This window comes from Bison bison, unplaced genomic scaffold (genome assembly GCF_000754665.1).
Source record: "Bison bison bison isolate TAMUID 2011002044 unplaced genomic scaffold, Bison_UMD1.0 scf7180017864320, whole genome shotgun sequence".
Taxonomy (NCBI): Eukaryota; Metazoa; Chordata; class Mammalia; order Artiodactyla; family Bovidae; genus Bison; species Bison bison.
In genome coordinates this window covers 709,646-719,115 of record NW_011494892.1, presented here as the reverse complement: position 1 = coordinate 719,115, position 9,470 = coordinate 709,646, and the positions used below count along the sequence as shown (strand labels likewise).

The window sequence follows — 9,470 nt, the reverse complement described above, 5'->3', positions numbered from 1 at the left end:
AGATTTCTCAGGAGGCAGGTCAGGTGGTCTGATATTCCCATCTCTTTCAGAATTTTCCACAGTTTATTGTGATCCACACAGTCAAAGGCTTTGGCATAGCCAATAAAGCAGAAATAGATGTTTTTCTGGAACTCTCTTGCTTTTTCAATGATCCAGTGGTAGTTGGCAATTTGATCTCTGGTTCCTCTGCCTTTTCTAAAACCAGCTTGAACATCAGGAAGTTCACGGTTCACATATTGCTGAAGCCTGGCTTGGAGAATTTTGAGCATTACTTTACTAGCGTGTGAGATGACTGCCATTGTGCGGTAGCTTGAGCATTCTTTGGCATTGCCTTTCTTTGGGATTGGAGTGAAAACTGACCTTTTCCAGTCCTGTGGCCACTGCTGAGTTTTCCAAATTTGCTGGCATATTGAGTGCAGCACTTTCACAGCATCATCTTTCAGGATTTGAAATAGTTCAACTGGAATGCCATCACCTCCACTAGCTTTGTTCATAGTGATGCTTTCTAAGGCCCACTTGACTTCACATTCCAGGATGTCTGGCTCTAGGTGAGTGATCACACCATCGTGATTACCTGGGTTGTGAAGATCTTTTATGTACAGTTCTTCTGTGTATTCTTGCCACCGCTTCTTAATATCTTCTGGTTCTGTTAGGTCCATACCATTTCTGTCCTTTATTGAGCCCATCTTTGCATGAAGTGTTCCCTTGGTATCTCTAATTTTCTTGAAGAGATCTCTAGTCTTTCCCATTCTGTTGTTTTCCTCTATTTCTTTGCATTGATCACTGAGGAAGGCTTTCTTATCTCTCTTTGCTATTCTTTGGAACTCTGCATTCAAATGAGAATATTTTTCCTTTTCTCCTTTGCTTTTTGCTTCTCTTCTTTTCACAGCTATTTGTAAGGCCTCCTCAGACAACCATTTTGCTTTTTTGCATTTCTTTTCCATGGGGATGGTCTTGATCCCTGCTTCTAGTGTATTATTTATTTATGTTTGTTTGTTCTTTAGTTCTTCTAGGTCTTTGGTAAACATTTCTCGCATCTTCTCAATCTTTGCCTCCATTTCCCCTTGCCCCCACCCCCAGGGTCCTGAATCATCTTCACTATCATTATTCTGAATTCTTTTTCTGGAAGGTTGCCAATCTCTACTTCATTTAGTTGTTTGTCTGGGGTTTCATCTTGTCCCTTCATCTGGGACATAACCTTCTGCTTTCTTCTTGTTAATTACCTTTCTGTAATGTGGTTTTAGCTTTAGTCACTGTAAGACTGTAGTTCTTGCTTCTTTTGTCTGCCCCATGATGGAAGAGGCGAGAAGGCTTGTGTAAACTTCCTGATGGAAGGGACTTGTGGTGGGAAAAACTGGGTCTTGCTCTGGTTGGCAGGGCCTTTCTCAGTAAAGCTTTAATCCAGTTATCTGCTGATGGGTGGGGTTGCCCTCCCTCCTTGGTAGTTTTTTGACTTGAGAAGACCCAGCCCTCAAGTCTATGGGCCCTATGGTCCAGTTAATGGTGACCTCCAAGAGGGTCACCATTAGACCTTAGGGGGACCTTTCCAGACTGCCACTGCCAATACCCCCATCACTGTGGTGAGCCCCTTCTGACCCACGCCTCCACAGGAGGCCCTCCAAATCTAGCAGGTTGTTTTGGTTCAATCACCTGTGGAGTCACTGCTCCTTTCCTCTGAGTCTTGATGTGCATAAGGTTTTGTTTGTGCCCTCCAAGACCAGAATCTCTGGTTCCCCCAGTCCTGTGGAAGTCTTGTAATCAAATCCCGCTGGCCTTCAAGGTAAATTCCCTGGGAATTCCCAGTCCCTTTGTCAGATCCCAAAGCTGGAAAGCCTGACGTGGGGTTCAGAACCTTCACAACAGTGGGAGAACCTCTTTGGTATTACTCTTCTCCAGTTTGTGGGTCACGCATCTGGCAGGTATGGGATTTGATTTTACTGTGACTGTGCCCCTCTCACTGTCTTGCTGCAGTTTCTTCTTTGTTTTTGGATATGGGGCATCTTTTTTTTTTTCCCTTTGGTAGGTTCCAGTGCCCTTCTGTGGATGGTTATTCAACAGCTAGTTGTGATTTGGTGCTCTTGCAGGAGGAGATGAGTGCCCACCCTTCTACTCTGCCATTCTAAACTGGAAGCTCAGCGATAACTTCTTTAAATTAACTTTCTTCCCCCTTCTCTCACTTGTCTCCTTCTGGAATCCAGTTATCCTACGTGAACATCTGACAGACAATGAAGGTTTTCTTTGCTCTTTTTCATTTTCTTCTTTGGTCTCCTCTGATTGGGTTATTCAAAACTCCTTTCCTCATGATCACTTATTATTTTATCTTCCATTTGGTCTGCTCTGCTGTTGATGTTCTACTGCATTTTCCATCTTCCTCACTGAGTTCTTCAGCTCCAGAATTTCTGTTTGTTTCTGTTTCATGATTCCTATTCATTTGTTAATTTTCTCATTTTGTTCATGTGTTGTTTTCCTGATTTCACTGAATTATCTTTTTGTCTTTCCTTGTAGCTCATTGAGTATCCTCAGTATAACTATTTTAATTAATTTATTTATTTTAATTGGAGGCTAATTACTTTACAGTTTTTTTTTAATTTTATTTTATTTTTAAACTTTACATAGGTGTACTAGTTTTGCCAAATATCAAAATGAATCCATCACAGGTATACATGTGCTCCCCATCCTGAACCCTCCTCCCTCCTCCCTCCCCATACCATCCCTCTGGGTCGTCCCAGTGAAAGTTACACTCCATTAATAGTTATTACAAAATGTTGGCAATAGTCCCCATATTGTACAATACATTCTTGTAGCCTATCTTAACACCCAATACTTTGTACCTCCCACTCTCCCACCCTTATATTTTGCCTCCACCTCCTCCCTGCAGGTAACCAGTACTTTGTTCTCTGCATCGGTATAGCTACTTTTGATACTTTATCAGCTAGATAGCAACATTCTGTGCCTTTGAGTTAACTTATTGAATGACTGTTGTTATCTTTGGTGATGATTTATTTCCTTGATTTTTCATATTCCTTGTAGCTTTACATTGATGCTTTCTCATTTGAAGTAGCAGTCAGTCAGTCAGTTCAGTTGCTCAGTCATGTCCAACTCTTTGCGACCCCGTGGAATGCAGCACGCCAGGCTTCACTGTCCATCACCAACTCCCGGAGCTTGCTCAAACTCATGTCCATTGAGTCAGTGATGCCAACCAACCACCTCATCCTGTTGTCCCCTTCTCCTCCTGCCTTCAATCTTTCCCAGCATCAGGGTCTTTTCCAATGAGTTAGTTCTTTGTATCAGGTGGCCAAAGTATTGGAGATTCAGCTTTAGCATCTGTCCTTTCAATGAATATTCTGGACTGATTTCCTTTAGGATGGACTGGTTAGATCTCCTTGCAGTCCAAGGGACTCTCAAGAGTCTTCTCTGACACCACAGTTCAAAAGCATCAATTCTTCGGCATTCAGCCTTCTTTATGGTCCAGTTCTCACATTTGTACATGACTACTGGAAAAACTATAGCTTTAACTACATGGACCTTTGTCAGCAAAGTAACAGACGTCTCCTCAAATCTTTATTAGTTGTATTCAGATGGGATATACTGTTTGTTTGTTCTGTTACGCCTGATACTTTCTCTGATCTCCTGTGGACACACCTGCTGCACTCTTCTTGCTCCTTCTTGTGACAGAATGTGTATGCTTTTATGTGTTCTCTGGCTCTGCAGCTCACCAGGCTGGCTGCTGGAAAAGCCCCTTTTGTTGGCAGTAGGCGGCGCTATAGCTCCAGTTCTCCTTTGCCCACAGCCAGTCTGTTTTCTGGCAGCACTCCATCTACTGTTGACCAACAGTGCTCTCACCACCACACAGAGAGCATGTACTAGGAGCCACTACAAAGGCAGTGGGGGGAGACAGGGAGAGGTTGGCATTAGGGATGCCTGCAGGCCTTGGGGGGATCCTAGGATGAGCTTCTCCAGATCAATAATCAGATTTCCTGCTGAAGTGCTGAGTGCAGTCAGCAGAAAATGTATTCCTTTAATGCCCTTTGATAGTTTCACTTGACTCTTTCCTGACCTCCCTCCCTGCAAGCATGGATGCCCTGCCTGAGTACTCAGGTTCTGGCAGAGATAAGTTGGTTTTCTTCCTGTATCCTGCACAGCTGGGGAAGCCAAGCACTTACTCCCTATCAGTTAGTTCAGCCCAATGGAATGTGGCCTTAGGAGAGGGGCAGTGCTGACCAAGGTCCTATGACCCTCTCCAGTGTGTCCTAACTTGTACTGTTTTCCTTCAGTGACATGCTGTAATTTCCTCTCAGAAAGGCTGGGCTTCTACAAACTCTCTGCTGTTCCTGGGTATCTGCTCAGGTCAGCACTGTCTAGGTTTTCTCTGATAGCAGCCAAGAGAGATTAGGTTGCCATTGCTGGCTCCTGCTGGTTTCACAGCTTAGGCTAGGATATGTTTGCTTATTACTGGGTGCACAGGCAGGAGAGGCTCCTCCTAGGTCCTTTGAATCTCACTGCTCCTACAGAGGTACTTTTTCTTTGTGGATGGATGCCTAGTTAGCTATCAGAAAAGGGGGACAAAAAGGAGGGATATCTCAAGCTGCCATGATGCTGACATCATCTCCCAGTTTACATTTAAATGTTCAGAACGTGAGATGGTTGACTAATCTTCTTCCTTGGGCTACTTTGGTAAATGCAAGGATAAATGAAGTGCAGGGAGACTCATTAGAAGAATGAGATACCTAAATATCTGCAGATATGTGGAACTCCCATGGCTGCCATTTCTGCCCATGTGGTGTGCTGGCTGCTGTACACTGTCCGCAAGCAGCTGTATGCCACTGCATGTGTGCCTTGCTCTCTAGGGACCCCACATGAGCTCTGGGAGCCTTTGCTTTGTGTCATCTCATATAAATTCTCCTAGACTGGGGAGCATTGGGCAGCAGGAGCACCTCTGTTTAGGGAGGGGCCACTCATGGAGGGAGGTACCTGTGCCTTCTTGAGCCCCTTCCCTCCCAGTACAGGAGGGCAACAGCAGGAGCCAACTGATCCACAGTGACAGCAGAAACACTGGTGGTGGGTTTCCTAGACATTCCTCGGTTCTGAATCCTGTGTTTCTAAAAATTCCCAGGACAGTGTACAAGTGGTACAGTTCCGGGCCTTGAATTCAGTACCACTCTGCATTTCATAGGCATTTTAGCACTTACAATGTGTGTCCAGTTGAAGGCCGTGTTTCCAATTGTTTCTTCCTGCCATGATGTAGTAGGGTGACTATGGGCTTTTAGATGCTAAGTAAATTCTCCACATTTCACTTTCTTCATCTGCAAAACTTAGAGAACTTTTTGGTTTGTAGGGCATGAACTGGCTGTCCCTTGAGGTGACACCCTGCCTCTCTGTGCTCTGGTGTAAGACCTGGGCCAGCTCCAGTTTTCCTGGGCTGGGTCCTGTCTGCCTACAAGGTAGTAACACTGCTCTGTTTGCTGCACTACCTTCCAGGTGGGTCCTCTTTATACCCTCCCTTATCTCCTAGGAAGAGGGTGCTTTGGCCTCTTTGAAAGTGGTGGACCTTGCCTGCCTGTTCTTCTTGTGCATGGTGAACTGCCTACCCTTCCCTCTGAAGTCAGATTTGGTTGTAAACTGTGTTCTGCTTGTTGGGATATGAGAAGAGAGACTCCCCCTTCTTCTTGCCTCAGTGGTGCCCAGGTGAGAAGCAGCCTGGGTCTCTTATGAATTACAGTGAGCAGAGGCCTGTTGACCACATGTGCAGATGCTGAGAGGCTGACTGGAAGCAGGAGGTGACCATACCCCTACAGGAAGGGTTGGTGCCTTCTCCTTCCGGTGCCAGAGCCCGCTGAGCCTGGTTCTCACATAGCTGGAGAGAATCTCATAACTCTTGCTGAGCTAGGGACCTACCTTGGGGGAGCACCGACTGTTGCACTTCTCACTGCACTGCCACTGGAGGGAATTTCTGGCATCCATTGCTATTCTGGAGTCTCCTTTGAGAATGTCACCATGAACCATCTCATTTCATCAAGGGGTCCAGTTTACCCAAGAAGCTTCATAAAGAATGAAAGAGGGTTCACCTGCTGGCCAGTGGTTTGGGAGGGCCTGGCAACAAGGGCCTCTGCTCTTTCTCCCCCAACCCCTACTGCTCTTGTGACCATTTCTCTTGCCCAGGGCCTTCTGTGTGTAGGAGAGGCAGGGGCCATATCTGAGGGGTGGGCCAGCTGCCACCTCACTGGGGTAGTCAGTGATGGGGGTAGTCTCATCACTGTCTTTGAGGTCTGAGTGTCAAAGGCACTTCACATAAGAGCCAGCACACCCACTTTCTTCTTAAACTCATCTGTTATGTTCCCACCTGTGATGGTTTGGCAGGGTCTGTATGTTACCAAACAAACTGCCTCAGCATGGGTGCGTCCATGTGTCTGTGAGGGAAGGGTGGTTTGGGGATGGCGCCCAAGCTAGGCTGTGTTGGCGTTTCTGATTCCAGACTAACCCACAGTGCTGTCTGTCCTCTGTGTGTGCTAAGTCACTCAGTCGTGTCTGACTCTGTGCGACCCCATGGACTGTAGCCTGCCAGGCTCCTCTGTCCATAGGATTCTCCAGGCAAGAATACTGGAGTGGGTTGTCATGCCCTCCTCCAAGGGATCTTCCTGACCCAGGGATTGAACCCACATGTCTTATGTCTTTTGTATTGGCAGGCATGTTCTTTACCACAAGAGCCACCTGCAAAGGCAAGGTAGCAGGAGAGGGAGGGTAGGAACAGCTGAGACCACCTGTGCACATCTGGATTCTTTGAGAGTTAGGAGAAACAGTCATGCCTAATGTGATATTTTCTTATTTTTTTCCTTTTCTTTTTTAACTGGAGGAAAATTGCTTTACAATGTTGTGTTGGCTTCTGCTGTACAATAACACAAATTAGTCATTATATATAAATATAGATACAGATATATATCTCCTCTGCCTCTTGAGCTTCCCTTCTCTCCCCCATCACACCATTCTAGGTCATTACGGAGGGCCAGGCTGGGCTCACTGTGATATATAGCAGCTTCCCACTAGCTATCTGTTTAACACATGATAGTGTGTATGTGTCAATGCTACTTCCTCAATGCATCCCACCCACTCCTTCCCCTGCTCTGTCCACAAGTCCCTTCTCTATGTCTGCAACTCCATTCCTTCCCTACAAATAGATTCATCAGTATCATTTTTCTAGATCCCATTTATATACATTAATATATGATATTTGTCTTTCTCTTTCTGACTTACTACAACAGATTCACATTCGTTCCTTTATATTCAGCTGAGTAATATACCACATCTTCTTTATCCGTTTCTCTGTTGATGGACAACAAGGTTGCTTCCATGACCTGGCTAATGGAAATAGTGCTGCAATGAGCATTGGGGTCCATGTGTCTTTTTGAATTGTGGTTTTCTCAGGGTACATACCGGTAGTGGGATTGCTGGGTCACATGGTAGATTTATTCCTAGTCTTTAAGGAATCTCCATGCTGTTCTCCATAATGGCTGTATCAGTTTACATTCCCACCAATGGTGCAGGAGGATTCCCTTTTCTTCCCATCCTGTCCAGCATTTATTGTTCGTAGGTTTTTTGATGATAGCCATTCTGATTGGTGTGAGGTGATACTTCGTTTTAGTTTTGATTTGCATTTCTCTAATAATGAGTGATGTTGAGCATCTTTTCATGTGTTTATTTGCCATCTCTATGTCTTCTTTGGAGAAATATCTGTTTAGACCTTCTGCTAATTTTTTGATTGAGTTGCTTATTTTTCTGATATTGAGCTATATGAGCTGCTTATATATTTTGGAGATTAATCCTTGGCCAGTTGCTTCATTTGAAATTATTGTCTCCCATTCTGAGAGCTGTCTTTTCACCTTGTTTACAGTTTCCTGTAAACAATCCAACCAGTCCATCTTAAAGGAGATCAGTCCTGGGTGTTCATTGGAATGACTGATGTTGAAGCTGAAACTCCAATACTTTGGCCACCTGATGCGAAGAGCTGACTTATTGGAAAAGACCCTCATGCTGGGAAAGATTGAGGGCAGGAGGAGAAGAGGACAACAGAGGATGAGATGGTTGGATTGCATCATCAACTTGATGGACATGGGTTTGGGTGGACTCCAGGAGTTGGTGATGGACAGGGAGGCCTGGCATGCTGCAGTTTATGGGGTCGGAAAGAGTTGGACATGACTGAACAACTGAACTGAACTGAACAGTTTCCTTTGCTGTGCAAAAGCTTTTAAGTTTAATTAGGTTCCATTTGTTTTTATTTTGACTACTCTAGGTGGTGGGTGTTGGAGGACATTGCTGTGATTTATGTCAGAGTGTACTACCTATGTTTTCCTCTAAGAACTTTATAGTTTCTGGCCTTATATTTTAGTCTTTAATCAATTTTGAGTTTATTTTTGTGTTCTGTGTTAGGAAGTGTTCTAGTTTCATGATTTTACATGTAGTTGTCCAGTTTTTGCATGCTACTTATTGAAGAGATAGTCTTTCCTCCATTGTATATTCTTGCCTCCATTGCCAAAGATAAGATTCCCATAGGTACATGGGTTTATCTCTGGGTTTTCTGTCTTGTTCCATTGGTCTATATTTTTGTTTTTGTGCCTGTACCATACTGTCTTGATGACTATAACTTTGTAGTATAGTCTGAAATCAGGAAAGCTGGTTTCTCCAGTTCCATGTTTTTCTCTCAAGGTTGCTTTGGCTATTTGGGGTCTTTTGTTTTTCCATACAAATTGTAAAATTTTTTGTTCCAGTTCTCTGAAAAAATGCCATTGGTAATTTGATAGTGATTGCATTGAATCTTTAGATTGCTTTGGGTAGTATGGTCATTTTCACAATACAGATTCTCCCAATGCAAGAACATGGTGTATCTCTTCATCTGTCCATGTTCTTTGATTTCTTTTATCAGTGTCTTATAGCTTTTTGCATACAGATCTTTTGTCTCTTTAAGTAGGCTTATTCATGAGTTTAAGTGAACTCCAGGAGTTGGTGATGGACAGGGAGGCCTGGCATGCTGCAATTCATGGGGTTGCAAAGAGTTGGACACGACTGAGTGACTGAACTGAACTGAACTGATTCTTAGATATTTTATACTATTTGTTGTGATGGTGAATGGGATTGTTTCCTTAATTTCTCTTTTTGATTTTTCATTGTTAGTGTACTGGAATGCAAGGGATTTCTGTGTATTAATTTTGTGATTATAAAATCACATCAACAAAAACCTTGGGCTCTACATCTCAAGCAGCCTGCCCTTAAACAATGCCGTTGGAGGAAGTAATATGTTCTCTGTGGCTCCTTGAGGAGAAAACTGCTAAGAAACTTGCTCCTGGACTCCTCCAGACTCTGCCTGATCACAGAGTTTTGTGTGTGGTCATAGGAACCCTGAAACAATAATAATATTGATTGGGGTAGGGTGGGGGGAGGACAGAATAGAGCTGCCCCAGAATAAATGAGACAGAGCAACT

The 9,470-nt window shown here is 44.1% G+C and overlaps 1 protein-coding gene across 1 annotated transcript in view; it reads right to left on the bottom strand.

Annotated features, from left to right (window-relative positions):
• OCA2 (oculocutaneous albinism II) overlaps positions 1-9,470 on the bottom strand; it is a 285,385-nt gene that overhangs the window by 207,213 nt on the left and 68,702 nt on the right. The gene's annotated exons all lie outside the window — the stretch shown is intronic.